Genomic DNA, 19,956 nt, shown 5'->3' on the forward strand with positions numbered 1-19,956 from the left:
TATTTAAAAAGCAGGAAGGAAAAACTCAAGAAGGATGAGGTCATACAATTATAGAAAATGCCCAGAAAGCAGAGCAAAAAGACAGAGATGAAAAATAGGCAAGAATAAATAAGAAAATTAGGACCCAGTCTATAAGGCATATCATTTGAATAATAAAACTTCTAGAAATATGGGGGGCTGAGGCGGGCAGATCATCTGAGGTCAGGAGCTCGAGACCAGCCTGACCAATATGGTGAAACCCCGTCTAAAAATACTAAAAAATTTGCAGGGCATCATGGCATGCACCTGTATCCCAGCTACTCAGGAAGCTGAGACAGGAGAATTGCTTGAACCCAGAAGGCAGAGGTTGCACTGAGCCGAGATCGTGCCACTGCACTCCAGCCTGTTCACAGAGCGCGACTCCATCAAAAAAACAAAAAAACAAAAAACAAAAAAAACCCAACAAACAAACAAAAAACCTCCTAGAAATAGAGAATAGAGAAAAAATAAGGGATGAAAGAATTAAAGAAATAATTCATAGAATTTCCTAGAATTGGAAAACATGAATTTCCTAATTTAAAAAGACCAACAGGTTGGGCACAGTGGCTGACACCTGTAATCCCAGCACTTTAGGAGGCTGAGACAGGAGGATCGCTTGAGTCCAGGAGTTTGAGATCAGCCTGGGCAACATAGTGAGACCATCTCTACAAAGAAAACATTAAAAAATTAGCCAGACGTGCTGGCGCGTGCCTGTAGTTCCAGCTACTCAGGAAGTGAGGCAGGAGAATTACTTGAGCACAGGAATTCTAAGCTGCAGTGAGCTATGATCACACCACTGTACTCCAGCCTGGGTTGAAAGAGCAAGACCCCATCTCTAACAAATAAAAGTAAATAAAAAAACCAATAGGCAAAAAATAAGAAAAAAAGGGGAGGCTGAGGTGGGCAGATCACAAGGTCAGGAGATCGAGACCATCCTGGCTAACAAGGTGAAACCCCGTCTCTACTAAAAATACAAAAATATTAGCCAGGCGTGGTGGCAGGCGCCTGTAGTCCCAGCTACTCAGGAGGCTGAGACAGGAGAATTGCTTGAACCCGGGAGGCGGACCTTGCAGTGAGCCGAGATCACACCACTGCACTCCAGCCTGGGCGACAGAGCAAGACTCTGTTTCAAAAAAATAAAAATAAATAAATAAATAAGAAAAAAAGATTTCACACCAAGAAACATACATGACATTTTAGAACACTAGGCTCAAAAGGATCATCTTTAAAATACTTATACAAAAAAAAAGAGAGAGAAGTAAGAGTGCTAAGGAACTTCTTAAAGGCAACAATAGAAGAAGGAAATTATACATTTAATTCATAATTCTGAGTAAAAATAGCTTCTAAACCCAGCCAAGTGATTGCTCAGTTATCACATCTTCTGTTTGCTGGGTACCATGTTTGATGAAAGGAATCCCAAGACTGATGATAAGTTTCCAAGATAACGATTAGGCAAACACCCCAGGGCGGAGTAGGAGACAACAGAAAAGAATTTTTTAAGAAAGTAAAACTGATAGAATATCTAATGTGATTGTAAGCTCTGAAAAAAGATCTACACAACCGTGAGAGTATTCAGGGTTCCATTAGTAATAATTAAAAACTAAGGATTAACTCTAGGGAAAACGATGTTGAGCAAGAAATAAAAAGTAATCATAATGTACTAAATGTTTCAGTTTTGATTGGTGTCATAATATACACAATGAATCTCAATATAAACAAAATTATGGTACAACCATATTGAAAAGATGGGAAGATGGATGGATAAAAAGTTTATGTGCATGCGACAAAGGATGAAAGAGATAAAACTTCATCTTTCCCACTGAGAAGTTAATGGACAGTGCCTAAAACTGAAAAAGTGCCAATATATTCGCACTGTTTAGAGTACAAAAAAGACCAAAAGAATTGGGTAAGAAAAATGATACAAGCTGACTTTGGGAGGAAGGGGTAAGATTTTTCTTAAATCTATGTGTATGATAGAAAATTTAATTACTATTAAAAAAGTAAATGGAAGCTTTAGAGCAACTATGTCGAACAGAACTGTAATGCAAGCCACATATGTAATTTATAATTTTCTAATAACATTAAAAAGGTAAAAAACAGGTGAAGTTAATGTCAATGATAGTATCTTATTTATCCAAATATATCAAAAATATTATTTCAATATGCAGTTAATATAAAAACTTTCAGTTAAATATTTTAGCCTTCTTTTTTTGGTATGAAGTCTTCAAAACTCAGTATGTGTTTTACACTGAAAAGATATTTCAATTCCAACTAACCCCACTGCAAGTGCTCAATATCCACATGTACCTAGTGGCTACTGTTATTAGATGTGGCAATTCTTTTCCTGTGATCTCATGAAAACTTACGATAGAAGAATTTCACTGATATGAAACTATTTTAGCAGCAATCTACACTATGAAAGCACAGAAGCATCACAGAAAGCATTCATTAAAATTGGTCTAGCTTCCGATTAATAATATAACTATACTTTCTAACCTGAAGAGCCACTAGTCGGCCTTATCATGCAACAACTTCATGGTAGCCAACAGAATATATTCAGTACCCAATTTAGAAAATACCATATACAATTGACCATATACAGACCCACCTATTTGCTCTACCCCACAACCCCTATCAAAATTAACAATCTCTTCTCCTGGAATACTATCCTGTTGTGTCATAAGATTGCCACATCTTTCCAAAGAAACCACAAGACAGGCATTTTGTATTTTATCTTCCTCAGGATACATGGAGGCCCAGACTAAGACAGCAGAAAGAGAGCAGAGGTTAAATAGGCTTCTGTGAGTTGATTGGGAGCTTCACCAGCATCATTAAATTTGTCCAAATGACTTGAACAGGGTCTTGAACAACACTGTGACTTGGCACCCACTTTTGTGCTACATACGATAGGACACCACTATCCTCATGCATCATTTAGAGTACTTAACATACGCTGGACAGTATGCTAGGTGTTTATCTCAATCCTTACAAACAATTCTTGATGCAATATTACTATTAGTACTACTTTGCAGAGAAGAAAATTGAAGTTTGCAAGCATTAATTGCCTTAGATCACCCGTTTTCTGAAAGGCCCTGGAATTAAGAATTACTTTTACATTTTTAAAAGTTATAAAAACAAAGAAGAATGTGCAACAGAGATCATACATGGCCCCAAAAGCCTAAAATATTTACTATCTGGCACTTAACAAAAAAAGTTTACTGACCCTGCACTAGTTTACAGAATTAAATAGTCTGATTCCAAAACAAATCCTCTAAATCAGGGTTTCTCAATCTTGGCATGGTTGACATTTTGGGTTGGATAATTCTTTGTTAGCAGCATCCCTGATCTCTGTCCACTGGATGCCCATAGCAGCACCACCCCCTCATCCCAGTTGTGACAACCAAAAATGTCTCCAGACATTGCCAAATGTACTTTGGGCAGCAAAATCGTCCCCCCACTGAGAATTACCACTCTAAATGGTCTTCAAACTGGGGGATGTGTGCCCCCCAGGACAAATGAAGTCTTCCATGGGACATACACCAACAACATGTGTAATTTTAAGAAAAAGGCTTCCAGATCCTTTACTCCCATGAGTACTTCTCACTAAACTGATCTGCCTGAGAATATGCCCATCGTCCAGTTATCATGCTGGTTTTTATTCCCCAAGATCCTTTCACAATCTTCCACTTTACAAAATAAAGGCATACTTCTCACCCACTTCTATTCTTACTATGGTACACTGCCCCAGGATGGAAAAGCCTCCCTATCAACAAACAATAAGTCGAAGGGCTCAAAGACCCTCCTTTAATTTAGGCACAACTCCCACTATCCATTCCATTAGGACACAGATTTCCAGTAAACTTCTACTCTTAATAATTATTATTCACTAAAATCCATCAAGTTTTTATGCTATTCTAATCAACTATTTATAATAACTCAACCCAAAAGAAAAATTACAACTTACAGAATTAGTTACAGGAAATTTTTAAACTTAGCTTCAATTTATATAACTATTGTTATTAAAGCCATGTATCACAGAGATTAATAAAAAGCTTTCAAGCATAAAAATGCATTACCTTAAGATAATATTCTGTGGGGTGGGGGTGACAAAAATGTAAAATTTTTTTAAAAAGGAAGTGTGTAAAATATAATGTATTTTAAAAATTGATGGTGATGGATATAAAACTACAAAGATATGATACCCCACTGAATACAGTTGAAAGAATGATGTACCAATATTAAAATGTTAATATCAATACCATGTGGGAAACTGCATCCTTTTCAACTAACGCATGATGTAAAATGCTGTAAGTTAACCAAAAGTGTGCAAGAGGGACAGTTTTACAAAAATTATTTGGGGGTTCACAAGCAAATTAAAAGTACTGCTTTAAAAATCACTCACTACTATAATATATAGCAAAGATATAATGGACATGGTCTGTCTCTGGCCCTCAGAAGCACCAAAATTTACTATCTTTTGTTAAGCTCTCTATATGTGTCTGGCACCCTTCTAAGGTTATCCAATCCTCACTCTTGGAGGTTGATATCTGATTTTTAAAATGTTTTACAAATAGTGAGCAGCTTGCCCAAGAAGAGAGCTAGTAAATGATAGATTCAAATCAGTTCATGGATCAGAAGATTATCTGTCAAGAAAATTAAATGAGCTCTCGCCTGTAATCCCAGCTACTGCACAGGCTGAGGCCGGAGGATAGCTTGGGCCCAGAAGTTCAAGGTTGCAGTGAGCTATGACTGCACCACTGCACTCCAACCAGCCTGGGTGACAGAGCAAGACCTTGTCTCTTAAAAAAAAAAAAAAGAAAGAAAGAAAGAAAAGAAAAATGAAAATGAAAATTAGATGAGATGTGTTTGATTCCAAATCTAAAAGTCCTACTATGTTTACAAGTCAGCAGAGTGAGGGAGGGGTGAAGAAAACCCAGAGTGTCCCATCGTAGAAAGTCATGTGGCTTAAATCTTCAATAGGTAGCATTTGAAAGTAGAAGCGAGGCATAATGAAGGAATATAGCTAGAAGCAATATTTACCTTGGGTATACCTTTATTTCTAAGCTTATTTTACATACAGTGTGATGAAAGATTTCCTAAATAATGTGTCAATGGAGGGAACAAGATGGCTACTGAGAAAGAAGAGTGTGCCTGTGTGTAGGGGTGGAGTGGGAGGGCTAATTCCACAGGATTGCTTAATAAACTTCCTTGCTACATCTCCATCTTAAAGAGAAAAAAAGGATACACGAGAGAAGAGCCTGGGTATCTAGAGGTTATATATAAGTCTAATGGTCAATTTCAGTCTAATCTCTGGGGAATCTCAACACAGAAAGAAAAAGGTTTATATTAAAATATCACATTTTTATTTTGTGACTGGGATTTGCTATATCCTCAGTGGTCTCAGAAAATACATTTTACAGAAATAAGGATTGGAGGATGGTGACTTAAAAAAAAGCCTATTCTATTCCTAAGCACAATTAAGTGTCAATCAAGCGTCCTGAAAAGATAAAAACCATTATCACATTATTTCACATTATTTAATTTTCAAAGTTAAGAAGACAAAGTCTTTGAAATGACCATCTGATGTATTAAACAGTACCTACACCAGTGTACAGTCTTCAACAACCAAAATCTGTTCCGATACCAGTAGTTCACCTAAATTCTAATTTTTTAATGTTCTAATAAAACACATTTATTTCAACATAACTACATGTATGTCTGTGTATGTCTTAAAAAATACCCAAGAAAAGGTAAAATTCTGCATTAAAATACCTAGCAATTTAGTTCGATTCCATAAACACTGAAAGAAGTAACACTCTCACTTAACAGTCAACATTACAAGCAGTCTTTAATAATACCGCATTTATCTCCTTAGAGCTAGCACAAGTTGATCTAATGCCTATTTGGCCCTTTACCAAAAAAGCGGAGGGGGCTTTGTCTAATACCTGTATACACCTCCCTCCGTAGCATCCCGCTCATTCTAGCTTCTTAGGGAAACCATAGACAACGACGTTTCAGAGAGTGCCAGAGGTGAAGCCGACCCGAAACCACATTACAGAAAGGCTTCCTGTTTCAAACAGGTCCAATAAAGCCACCAAATTAAGTCTACGATTATAAAGAACTGCGAATCAGAAAATAATTCCATATAGGTGCAGTCTTCTATTACTTTTTTCCCCACTTTCGGAAATTTCAAAGAAAAATTGCTACATTCTTAAATATGAGGCCATTATTTTAAAGGCTGTAACAACCTGCAACGCAAATTCGTTAAATTATGATACAATAAGGCCAACCTCGAGGATCCTCGGTGGACTACTAGTGCACTTCCTTACAATTAGAAAGTGAAAAACTGGGTCAGCCCTACAGTCACGCAATAATGCCGCGTCACGAAACTGCGCATTCCAAGAGAAACTTTTCTCAGGCCCAGAATTAAGTCGGAGGGATCCTCCGCGCAGCTCAATCCCTAGGAAGCATGAAAGAATGTATTGTAAAGAGTAAAATCACGCGCAATCCATCCCAATATAACTGCAGTTGTTCGTGGGCCTTCTTGTAGAGAAAGGCTGCCCAACCTTGACGGGGCCGTGGGCGCTGCGGGAGGGCAAAAGACCACAGAGATCCGCGAAGCCAAAGTAAACAACGGGGTTGGGGCCGCGAGAATGATCAATAGCGATGCTCCGAAAGGACTCCGCGATAGGAAGCGAGCGGGAAGGATTCCCTCCATCCTAACAGTCCATGGGTTAAGAGGCCGAAGCTTCCCTAAATACCACACTCCCGCGAGGGAAGGGACTGAGAACAACTTCTCAAACTATTCTCTCTCGAAATCGCTCCCTTCCTCGAAAGTTCCATCTCTGAGACTCGGATGAGGCCCCCACCCCCTCCGCCCTTGTCCCGTGACCGTCGCCCGCTCAGCCTCCCAGCCGAGTCCGCGGGGCCTGGGGCGCCCACCCCGCCCACCCAGGGGACCGCGCAGGGGTGAACTCCCCCGCACCCGACCTGCGCCTTCCAGACCTCGGGCGCCCCGGCGTCGCCTCGAGAGCTCCCTGCGCGGCCGCCGCGGCACGGGCCAGCTCCCACTCCCCTACACTGGTCGCCGCTGCGCTCGCCGGGTGCCGGTCCCGAGGTTCCCAAGGCCTCGCGCGCGCGCTCGCCGTGGCAACCAAGACGTTCCACGACGCGCGCTCTCGAACGCTTCGCGTCACGCGGCCGCGCGGCCCCGCCCGTCGGCCTCGCTTCCGCCACAGAGCCCGCAGCACGCCGCCGCCTCAGCCTAGGTCACGTGAGTGCCCACGCGCGCGTCTTGCCAGCGGATTCATCACCGGCCTGCTCAGACTAGGTTCTGCCCACTCTGACCTTCTAAATGGTACGTGGGAGGACGTCCGTCCCCTTCGGACCCAAGAGTCACCGTAACACTCTAGAAGGGGAGAAAAGGAGCGAGGGCGGCAGGCGACAGAGAACCTCGCGAGTCAGCGGCTCCACGCAGACCCCCCCAGGCACGGTCCCCTGCGGCCACGTCGGCTGCTCCGCGCCTGCGCAATCTCTTTCTCTCCAGCGAAACCGAGGCCTCCGGAGAGACTAGAAGAGAGTGTGGGCAGTGAGCGCTTGTGGCCGCTAGAGGGAGCGCTGGGCACAGTGCACGAGAGACAATAAAGGCTGATTATCCCCTCAATGTCTCTGCAGCCGGAGCTTTGTGACTTCTGTATCCAGAGCACAGTTAATTTCCAAAAGCCCGCCTGCGCCACGTGTTTTAAGTCTTGGTGTGTGTGTAAAGTCTATATCACTATCATAAAACTGTTAGTTCCTGATTCCAGGATACAAAGAGTAAAATCAAGATGAACATACTGTACCCTTCTTGACAAGTGTTTTTAAATTAGTAAAATATTGTAGATGACAGACTCTTCAATAGGGCTGCCTTAGGGAAAAAAACAGAAAAAAGAAAAAGCAGTATGTACTTGCCCGGAGCATTTAGAACCAGTTTTGTTGTTGTTGTGTTTTTGTTTTGTTTTGAGACAGAGTCTTACTATGTTGCCCAGGCTGGAGTGCAGTGGCATGATCTCGGCTCACTGCAACCTCTGCTTCCCAGGTTCAAGCGATTCTCATGCCTCAGCCTCCAGAGAAGCTGGAATTACAGCTGTGCACCACCACTCCCGTCTAATTTTTTGTATTTTTAGTAGAGACGGGGTTTCGCCATATTGGCCAAGCTGGTCTTGAAAGCTTGACCTCAAGTTAGCCAGGCTGGTCTCGAATTCCTGACCTCAAGCGATCCACCTGCCTCAGTTTCCCAAAGTGCTGGGATTACAGGCGTGAGTCACCGCACCTGGCCTTAGGACCAGTTAAGTGACTCCCTCAAATCTCAGAAAGGTAGCAGTCAGTCATCCCAAAAAGCAAAACCTATTAGGAATATATTAATACAGTGGTTTCAAAATGATTTTGCTCTTATACCCCCAAAGGAGTCCCCAAAGACTATGACTGTATTCTCACTTCCACGTTTTTGGATTGACCATCACAATTTCTCATCTGACTTAAATAGTTACAAAAGAAGCAACTTCTGTTTTATTGTAAATTAACATTTTAAAATAAAAGTTATATAACTTTTAAATGTAGCCAGTGGAATCTAAATACCAATTTAATATCTAAAATCATCAATTTTTAAAACTACATGAACAAGCTTTTAACAGAAGGAAATTTTACATCATTTCTTTTCTTCTTGAACTCATATTTCCGTTCCATATTGTGAAATTGTATGTCAATATTTCTTTAGTCTTGCAAATATTGGCCAGGCTTGGTGGCTCATGCCTGTAGTCCCAGCTACTCCAGAGGCCGAGGCAAGAGAATCGCTTGAGCCCAGGAGTTCGAGACCAGCCTGGGCAACATGACGAAACCCATCCCTACAAAAAAAGCACAAAAATTAGCTGGGCGTGGTGGTACACATCTGTAGTCCCAGTTACTCCAGAGGCTGAGGCAGGAAGATCACCTGAGCTGGGGAGGCAGAGGCTGCAGTGACTGAGATTGTGCCACTGCACCCCAGCCTGGGCAATAGAGCCAGACCCTGTACCCCCTGGCCCCCACCAAAAAAAGAAAGGAAATCTTTTATTGGTCATCTACTCTACTTCTTTACATTTAAAAAGTACATACATTTAAATAGAATTTTTAAAATTTCCAACAGCCATAAAGATGAATGTGTTTAAAACATGTAGAATTTCTATACACAAAATTGTTATATATAGAAAACTCTAAAGAATTTACTACAACACTGTTAGAACTAATAAATGAGTTCATCAAGGATTCAGGACAACAGGTCAACATACAGAAATCAATAGTATTTCTATACACTAGCAATGAACATTTCAAAAATGAAATTAATTCCATTCATAATATTATCAAGAAGAATAAAATACTTAGAAATAAATGTAATAAGTGCAAGACTTGTATGCTGAAGACCATACAACATTGCTGGAAGAACTTAAAGACCTAAATAAATGGAAAGACATCCCATGTTAAAGGGTTGAAAGACTTCATATTGGGAAGATGGCAGTACTTCTCAAATGGACCTCCAGACGCAACACAATCCGTGTCAAGATCCCAAATGACTTTTTTGCAGAATTTTGCAAGCTGATCCTAAAATTCATACAATCCAGGGAAATATAAGGACCCAGAATAGCCACATGCGCACACACACACACATCTTGAAAAAGAAGAATGAAGTTGGAGGACTGACACATTCCAATTTCAAAACTTACTACAAAGCTGCAGGCCAGGCATGGTGGCTCACACCTGTAATCCCAGCACTTTGGGAGGCCGAGGCAGGCGGATCACCTGAGGTCGGGAGTTCAAGACCAGCCCGACCAACATGAAGAAACCCGGTCTCTACTAAAAATACAAAATTACCTGGGCTTGGTGGCACATGCCTGTAATCCCAGCTACCCAGGAGGCTGAGGCAGAAGACTCACTTGAACCCGGGAGGTGGAGGTCACCATGAGCCGAGATTGTGCCATTGACTCCAGACTGGGCAACAAGAGCAAAACTCTATCTCAAACAAACAAACAAAAAACTACAGTAAGTCAGTGTGGTTAATTTTTGTTTTATGAGGTACGATTATGTTCACAGAAGCTTCCACGTATGGTTAAGTTACTGCTAGCCATAGTAGTCTAGTGCTGACTTCTAGGAATATTCGTACTACTGACTGCAGAATTACCTGGCATCCAAACAGAAAGACACTGGCCAGGCACCATATTGCTTTCTGTTTGGGTCCTACAGTGCCCAGTACCAGAAGGATGTGGTAGAAGGAACAAGTAAAGTGAACAGGGCCAGAAGCTCATCGGTAGAAAAGTGTAAGCAAAGGATTTGGTTTGCTCCTCAGTACCTGGTCAAAACCTGTATTAGTGGTCCTTCCAAATTCGATAATTGTGAAATTCTGTGACACTCTTAATACTGAATTATGAAGCTGAACTGAGCTTTCCTAAATTATATTAAAAAGCTAATCTTGATAAACTATGCTAGAGGAAAAACTGAATTATCTGTTATCTCTGTGGAATATGTTGCAAAATCATTTTCATATGAAGAAGCAATGAGCATAGAGCCAAGAAAGGTGGGGGAAAGTATTATGGGCTGTGCCGAGCACCTGAATAATAGAATGATGTTATTTTTCTGGATTTTGTGGTATCTGTAGTATTCGTCAGCTTTTTTGAATTAGTAATTTTTTGATTCACTTTTATTATTTTCCTACAGAAGGCCATTCAAACTGTGTAAGCTGCAAGCATCACAAAACTTGGATCTGCTTAGGCCAAAGGGGTGCTTGAGATTAGCAGAAAATAATTGCGTATATTTGGAAACATGTAAAAAGCCATTTTTAACATTTAATATATCTTATTGAGGTAAAACAAGGCTTGGACTGTCAAATCAGACTGACAAGATTCAGAACTTTCTTTTACCCAGTCACAAGAAAATAATGGCAGTATCCAAAACCACTAACCCAGGTCCCCAGGGCTTCCCCGAATTCCTTAGAACACATTCTGGCTTAGATCTCGCAGGTGAGGTCTCTGAGTAAGCTATGCCGGTGAACACTTACACAGATGGAGCTCTTTCAGTCAGGAACTATCTCCGTTTTATACTGAAATAATTATATGGTGGACACTGACATTTTCCACTGGGCCATTCCATGTATTAATATATCGATCAATTCCGGGTTTATTTACCTTAGGCCATCTAGACAGACCAGGTGTACCCTGCTAAAAAGCATTTCATAGACAAGGACTCCCCATTCTCTTTCCACCAGAATATACCTTGCATGTTTACAAGGAGATTTGATTTGGTCATTTCCACCTGGCCATCTCAGGATAGGAATAATTGGCTAAAAACCAGCTGCTGTCACTTAACTTCTAACTTTTCTCCCCTGTCTTTTTTTCTTACCAGATCCTTCTAAAAAAAATAATTCTCTAAAACTAGTGAATAATTGTGGCTGAGGTCTTTAAATGAAAATTACCATCATACCATTATAGAAGAGAACAATATTTTGAAATCATGGCACTTTTGGGGCTTTTACCCCTGGGTAATGCACCAGAGTAAGATTTAGGGAGCTGTGTATTTCTTGCATAAAGTGGGAGAAGTTTTAGTGTGAAAGGAGGAGTAGGAAAAAAGATACTAGGAAATAGCACATAAAAAATTAAAATCTGGATATTGATTATCTTATCTTATATCCCTGTAAATTTTCTGCATACCTCCAGTGGTATACATACCCCGGTCAAATATTTTTACATCACATACTTGTAGCAGAGAGTCTGGGACCACTAGTTCTAGAATCCAAGAACCCGAGTTTGAAGCCACCTTCATCTCACAGTTGTTGCCACTTAAACACTCTGACCTGTTTTCTCATCTGTAATATGGGGATGTGATAATAGAATCTGCCTCACAGGGTGGTTACCTAAATTAACTGAAGTAACTCATTTAAAGTTGGCACTCAAGCCAGGTGCAGCAGCTCACACCTGTAATCCCACTACTTTAGGAGGCTGAGGCAGAAGGATCACTTGAGACCAGGAGTTCAAGACCACCCTGGGCAACAAACAAGACCTCATCTCTAATTTTGAAAAAAAAAAAGTTTGCACTCAATAAATATTGGTAGTAATACATGAATTTCTTCTCTTCTTGCTGACATTCTTTAATGATTAGCAAAGACCAATTTGGTTCTAAGCAAATCTGTATGTTTTTTAAAGTCTGTCTTCCTTAAGATTGATGAAGTTGTTTTCTCTTGGCAAAGAATTTATTTCACTGTACAAAAAATGGTAAATATGAACACTATTGTAACCCTGTCACAGTGCCATTAATAAAACAGTAGTAGTATACATAGCATTATTTTAATAACGTAAATGTTCTCGGAAGAAAAATCTACTTGTTAATGGACTTTAGGAATGATATATGCCTATTTGGGTTTTAGGCCTGCAATACCCATTATACTTACAAATCCTGGGTGATTATGCTAAAGACTTTTGTGTAGAAGCCTGTAGTTTAGTTAGATGAATGTGCTAAAAGTTTCATCATAAATTATGCTAGATTCAATTTCATTCAGGTTGTCATTTTTTTATTCACATGCTGAAAATATAGTATTTTTTCTTTTCATCTATTATATAATATTGTCAGTGGGTATTAGAAAACCCAGAGAGTATATCACATAATGATGAATATCATTAAAATGAGAAATGTCCAAATTACTTTAGCCATGAATTGAGTTAGATGTCATGGTATCCATCTCATGAAGTGAACTTAGGTTATCACTAATAATATAACCGAATTGCTCCAAGCTCATGTTGAAATCAGTGGGATGACTCGATGTAAACTAAAACTCCTTGTGAGTACATTATGTTGAGGGTTAATGTTTTAATAATGTTCTAAAAGTTGTACATGAGGTAAGGTTTCTGACCTGTGATCTCATTACTTTTTTCTTTCTTGAACTCTACATTATATGAAAAGCATGCATTTGACAAAAGATCAATAATTGTGATGTTCGTAGTAAAGTATAACTTTCCTCTTACAGACCAAATATAGTGGATGATGGGTAATTTATTGATTAAAAATGGAAAACAATTTCTTTAACATTTCTTACTAACCTAATTTGACTTTGTACTAGCTAAATTGTACTTTTTTTATTATGTTATAAATAGGCTAATGGGTTGGCTATCTTATTTTCTATTATATGTGTAACAGAGCGGTGGAGTGGGATTTAAAACCAGACACCAAAATTCTTCTAATAACTGCATTCCTTTAGGAAAATACATTGGTAAGCCACCTAGATTCAAGACAAGTCACCAAGGACACAGGCAAAATCAGACAGATAAATGAGAGAATACTTACACAGCATTTGGTAATACTGTCACTACATTACAAATGAGCAAAGATTTGCACAAGTGGAGTAGGGAATGAGAAGCAGTGAAAACTGAGAAAAGGCCAGGTGTGGTAGCCTCACGCCTATAATCCCAACACGTTGGGAGGCTGAGGTGGGAGGATCAATTGGGCCCAGAAGTTCAAGACCAGACTAGCCTGGGCAACACAGGGAGATCCCGTTTCCAAAAAAAAAAAAAAGAAAATTAGCCAGGCATGGTGGCACACACCTGTAGCTCCAGCTACTTGGGAGGCTGAGGTGGGAGAATCTCTCAAGCCTGGGAGATCGAGGCTACAGTGAGCCATGTTCACATCTCTGCACTCCAGCCTGAGTGACAGAACCAGAACCTGTCTCAAAAATAGAAAATTTAAAAATTGAGAAGAGAGGAAAAGCCAAGTAACATGATAGATTGACAAAAGACTCAGAACGAAATTTCCAAATTTTGCATTTGAGGTTGCTTTTGCTCTTGTGATGTATGAAGCCTACATTTTCTGAATACTTTAGAGCAGTTTGCCAAAAAATGCTGTGTTTTGTCTTGTTTTGTTTTATTTTGCTTTGTCTAGAAATGTAGGAAAAAGGCTCACCATTCATCTTGTTTACATGGTACAGAGCAAGACAAATATGTAAAGAATGAGACGAAGAATGATGCTGAGAGAACCCATGAACTGAGCTCCTTAGGGAAAGGAAAGGCTCAGAGCCAAAGATGTCCTCGAGACTGTAAGCCCCTGGGGAGACCCTTGGACATTTTGAAGAAGGCATTAGATTTTCTATGAGAGGTGGGAATGGAAGCTCAAAGCAAATGTCAATGCCCTCCAGCCAAATACAACCAAGAATACACTGGAGGTTTTTAGCAAACTGGGTTTATTACTTATTGAAGTGAGGGAGAACACACACCATGGGGAGTTAGGAGACATCTCGGTAAAAGGGTGTTAGAAAGGCCCTATTATAGCATTTGGGCTTGTGTTAGGTGATTTTGGTTTGGTATAAGGAACTGGGCTTTGCTCTGGGTTGGGCGCTGTCAGGAATCAGGAATAATTCTATGATCGGGGATTTTAAACCTTATCTAGGAGGGAAGATGAGAGCCACACCAGAACTGTAATTAGGAAAGAAGCAGCAGTCACTCGTATTAGCCAAGACAGGCAGATGTTTGGCCATTTTTTGTGGTTTCGACAACATTCAAATACTCTGTTCAGACATGATTTCAGAGTGGTTGTGTTTTTGTCTTGATCCTTCAGTAGTCACAGAGTGGTCTTGTCTGACATGCATGTTCTGTGAATTGTTTATGTTCAGTTGGGTAACTCCAAGGCCTAGACAGAGGTAACAGTCCAACTCCTGGCAACACCTGGAAAGCTAGGCCTACTCAGATGTCACAGGATGCTTTCTTTCTTTCTCACAGACTTTATGAAGTAGAGTAACCTTAGATGACACTGGGTTAGATCTATTTTATCAGATTGAGGGCTGGTTGATTAAATTCTATTCCCCCCTTTAAACCATGTCATTAAAAAGAAAACCTATGTCATGTTTTAATCAGCCAATTAGTTGATTAACAATAGCTATTTGATGTCCTTTGTAGGTAGAGGACTATAACAAAAGAAGCATAAAGGAGGTTTTTTTCTACATCATAAGATGTTCTACCATGACCATCCCTTCCTTAAAAAAGTAATCTCACGCTGTCCAGGAAAAGGTGAATAACTTAGCAGACCTTGATTGCTTAGACCCTGCACTGTCCCAAGAAAGGCCTGGTCTTCAGGACTGTCCTCTGCACTTGAGGAATATTCTGTTCTGATAAGAATGGTTTTTTTATGCCTTTTGCCTGTGGGAGCTGGATTCTGAGTTGCGGAGGTCAACCCTACAGGCACTGCATGCCTATAAGGTTGATCCCCAATGAAAATCCTGGACACCAAGGCTCAGGTGAGCATCCCTGATTAATAACACTTTGCACATGTTGTCATGCATCATTGCTAAAAGAATTAAGCATGCCTGTGCCACTCCACTGAGAGAGGATATGTTGGAGCTTGCGCCTGTTTTCTCCTGGACTTTTCCTCTGTGCACCTTTTCCCATTGCTAATTTTAATGTATATTCTTTTGCTGTAATAAACCAGAACTGTGGGTATAATTGCTTTCCTAAGTCCTGTGAGTCCTCCTAGTGAACTGTCAATTCTGAGCATGGTCTTGGAGACCCATGATTAATTCTCCAACTGTATGTCTTCTTTACAGCCAATTCTACTCTACGTGGATTTACTTCTTTAATCTTTTTTCACAAGAAAATAAATTTCAGTTTTGGCATACTTTTACTAATAGCTGAAGAGGAAACTAGACCTAGAAACAGAAAATGTAAGTAAAGAAGACAAGGTAAAACTAGAAATGTTTACAACAAAAATCTTGAGAGAGATAAAGTAAGTCTGCTCTTTAGGATTGTATTGATTCATTCATTCATTCAAACAATATTTATTAAGCACCTGCTTTGTATCAGGCAATTGCTTGATAATGGAGTTGCAGTGATCTTTAGAACAGATGTGGGTATGTGGGTTCACAACACATACTTTATGTTTTTGTTGTTGGTTTTCTTTTTTGAGTCAGCACCTTGCTTTGTTGCCAGGCTGGAGTGCAGTGGAACTATCATAGCTCACTAAGGCTTTAAACTCCTGGGCTTAAGTGATCCTCCCGCCTCAGCCTCCTGAGTAACTGGGATTACAGGTATGCACCACCACGCCTAGCTCTACAACATGTATTTTGTATTAAGTTATCATGGCAGAGCTAACTCTATACAATTCTGAGTGCCAGAAAGGAAATGTGGGAAACACCCAAGAGGTCATATCTGTTTTCAATATCCACATAACATAATCTTGCTCTGAAATCAGTGAGGCCTGGAAAGGGACAGTTATTTTCAGTCAAAAAAATAAAGGTTTGGAATATTGGAACAGCACAGAAAATGACATGCCAACATATCTCCTACTATATATGTTACTTGCAACAAAGCAAAGTAAATTTATAAACATCTCATAAAACTGTGAAAGTGTAAAATCATGAGAAGTTTCTAGTAAGTGTAAACCAAAAATAAAATTCTAAGGTTCCCCCCAACCATCTGAATGGACTTTCTTCTCAGCCAGGGCTCTTTTAAAATTTAACCTGAGAGACTGTTTCAGGCCATGATGGGAAGTGGGGGTCAAAACGTGACTCATTATATTAGGTTGGTGCAAAGGTAATTGCAGTTTTTCTCATTAAAGTAATGGCAAAAAAAAAAAAACCACAATTACCTTTGCACTAACGTAATAGCTCCTTGGCATTAACATCAACACAGACTTTAAGTCTGATAATGTGGGGGTTCAGTCAGGCTGGTGGGAAAAAGTTATAGAGAATATACACAAATCCTTTGGGAAGGCCTGAGGGTTTTTACATATAGTACTTAGCTGAAGGCAGCCTTGTCCCCTTAGTTAAATAAATTAGGGTAGAAACAAAGGAATGTGGAGAGTTTACCTAACTAGCTTGTTTACTCATGTGGTCCTAAGACTAACTTTTGATCTACTATGGGTGCTTAATTGCCTTCTACTCCGGAGTCTACAATATCAATTACCCCCTAGTGGTGTTGACTCAAGCCTTTGTCAATTAATCTTTACTGAATAAATACGAGTCTTGCTGGCGAGTCTCGCTGGCTGGTCGAGGCCGTGCTTTACAGCACTCTGCTTGGAGTCTGTAAGCAGCCTGGACGCTCAGCTGGATTGGCAAAGCAGAATAGCTGTATGTCAGTGTACTTTATTCATCCGTCATTGGGTCAGGGTCTGTGGGACAGACCCCCACATGATAAACATTTTACAACCTATTCTTTCTGAAGTCTACCACCTGAAGGCTTCCTTTGCAAATAAGAACTTGGGTCTCCACAATCCTTTGTCTTAATCCAGACAGCCTGCCCTTTCTGTTGATCCCAGGTCTTTAGACAAATTCAACCGTTGACCAGAAAATGTTTAAATTTACCAATAGCCTGGAAGCCCTCCTACTTAAAGTTGTCCCCCCTTTCTGGACCGAACCAATGTATTTCTTAAATGTATTTAATTGATGTCTCATGCCTCCCTAAAATGTATAAAACCAAGCTGCACCTCGACCACCTTGGGCACATGTTCTCAGGACCTCCTGAAGGCTGTGTCACAGACCACGATCACTCATATTTGGCTCAGAATAAATCTCTTCAAATATCTTACAGAGTTTGACTCTTTTTGTCAACATAAGTAAGGGAGGATACATGGAAGTTAGTGTGCATGATTTACTAAATTGAAATTTGTAAAATATTTCATGTGTTATTATTCTGTGTATTAAAAGTGCTTTGTTTTATTTCAAGAAATGTAAAGATAAGCGCTTTTAAAGACAGTTTTAATCATTATCCCTCAAACCTATTTTCCCCACCAATATGTGAATGTCTTAATGTAGAAATTCTTCCTCCACTTGAGAAAGGCAATTGTCCCTTTCCTCATAAAGGCTGCACTTCCTAGGTTCTCAGGGTTGTGGTTGCCGTGGGGGTCCAGGTAACCATCAACTAAGAACCCTCCTTGGAGTGAGGCAGAGCGTGGATGCTCCCGCTCTTACAACCATGGATACCTAATCAGTTTTTTTCAAGGGTGGATGGTTGGCTTTATCTGGGACCTGCTTCCTGAGGAGGCAAGTGCATGAGTGAAACTTTTGTAATTCAAGCCCCTTGCACATTGATGGCTATCACCCATGGGATAGTTTTCTGGGAGTGCAGATTAGACCTGACCAGTCACAAGTCATCTTTGCTGGTACAGAGGCAAGTTGTTGGAAACAGTCATTTTCTTTGAAGAATGTGAAGGTATGGCCTCCTTGGAAAAAGCCCCTGAGGCCCCTGGTAAGGATTCTGCTGAAATTCAGGATTCAGGGGAGAAGAGGAATGTCCTACGCTGTGCAGCCTGCAGCAAGTCACACCCACAGAACTTCTGTTTAAACACTGCTTGTCTTTTTATAAAAGGAACCTATAAGTGGAATGTGAAAGAACCCTTTGGCAAAACAGCAAAGTGGTTAAGAATTATGCATTATTAAAATAATCACTGGTTATGTTCAGGTATTCTCTGTATACTTATAAAAGGTTTTTAAATTCTGTGTAATTGTGGATTACAAGAATAAAGAGACTATCTTTAGTGCTGGTTCAGTGTATCATCAGTCAGACACTAGCCCTTCATGAATAGATTATTTATGGGGGCAGCCAAGAAGAAAAATGTGTGATGAATTGCTGGCAAAATCCACTGAACACCAGGAATTCATTGTTGAACATCCTTGATTGTCTTGGGAGAATTCCCATTCCAGAACAGCTAACACTTTTCTGGCAATATGAAGGTTTTGGATGGAAAGATCGAGGCCCAGAAATTCCAGCTCCAGGACTCTCAGTTCTTGGAGCTGGTTCATCCGAGCCTGATTGCCCAAATGAACTGATATTATAGCTGATTACCAGGAACACAATACTAAACAGATTTAAATGCGTCAGTTCATAAAGTGTTCATAAGCAAAGTCACTATTCATAGAAAAAAAAGAAAACTGCTATTTTATGAGATTTGACAAAAATACGCCAACATTTATATTTTTACAGTTAAAATTTTCAAACGATTCTTCCCAGAAACTCTTGTTTTTTTGTTATTCAATCATATTCATTTTATGAATGGTCTTTATTTCTTAGTCTTTTTTGCATGTTTGGATTTCTAATTGCTGCTGTGTCTTTAAAAAATAAAGCTCTTTTTCGTAAAGCAATACTAACTTGAAAAACCATCATCTCCCTGACACAGCTGCAAAGACTTATTGCTGTCATGACTAATATATGAAGAGGAGAAATGAAAGTTGAATTTACCTATTTTTTTCTCATAGTCCCAGTTTGGCTCGAACAATTGGTACTGTATTACTATTACTGACAAAAAGAAGCTATTGGCCATTTTTAAAACTCTCATTCAGGACACAAGTAGGTCTTGAGAATCCCTGTTTCTTTTAAAAGAGTCAGTTCTGCAATCCAAAATATTTCCTTAGTTTAATTTATATATAGAGAAGTCCCCGTAGTGTCAGATCACAGCATAGCTGAGCATCACTGAACTATATTTAGTCACAAGGTTTGATTATAACAGCAGGGCACTTCTTAAGCAGTCCTGGAGACGTGGAAATTAAAATGCTAAGAAAATCCTATTTTAAGTAGCCCACACAAACTACATATATATTAAGCCTACTTGCCAAGTCTTTAAGTTACTCCATCAGAATAAGTTAAAGGACTTTCGGAATTTGATTAACTTTTTTAGATAAAAAGAGTTCCCATTAACTTTTCTGCAAAATTAAATTGGGGATAAGACTAATAAATATTATTTTGGGGGGCCAAGTGGAAGGTCTTCTGCTGACTATCTTTTATTCATCATTCTGTCTCACCACCTCCCACCCCCAATGAACAAATAAGGTGGCTATGCTTAGATGAAGAAGTAGAAGCTCAGAAAGTTTATGTAATATGTTCCAAACCACAGCAAGTACCAGACAAAGCCCAGGTTCTCAAAGGTTGTTTTCAGAACTGTTATTTTATTGAAATTAACATTTTGTTG

The 19,956-nt window shown here is 39.8% G+C and overlaps 1 protein-coding gene across 8 annotated transcripts in view; it reads right to left on the reverse strand.

Moving 5' to 3' along the window:
* Window positions 1-19,956, reverse strand: part of SPART (spartin) — a 67,269-nt gene that overhangs the window by 36,258 nt on the left and 11,055 nt on the right. The window contains exon 1 of one of the 8 annotated variants that reach the window (XM_063792048.1): window positions 7,366-7,553. The exons of 1 other annotated variant lie outside the window; for it this stretch is intronic. The gene's annotated coding sequence lies outside the window, so the exon portion shown is untranslated. Of the gene's footprint in view, window positions 1-6,308; window positions 6,389-7,008; window positions 7,303-7,365; window positions 7,554-19,956 lie in introns of those variants that run through there. 6 more of the 8 variants (XM_063792046.1, XM_063792047.1, XM_063792050.1 and 3 more) reach the window with 6 other exon arrangements.

Source organism: Pan troglodytes, chromosome 14, assembly GCF_028858775.2.
Source record: "Pan troglodytes isolate AG18354 chromosome 14, NHGRI_mPanTro3-v2.0_pri, whole genome shotgun sequence".
NCBI classification, from domain to species: domain Eukaryota; kingdom Metazoa; phylum Chordata; class Mammalia; order Primates; family Hominidae; genus Pan; species Pan troglodytes.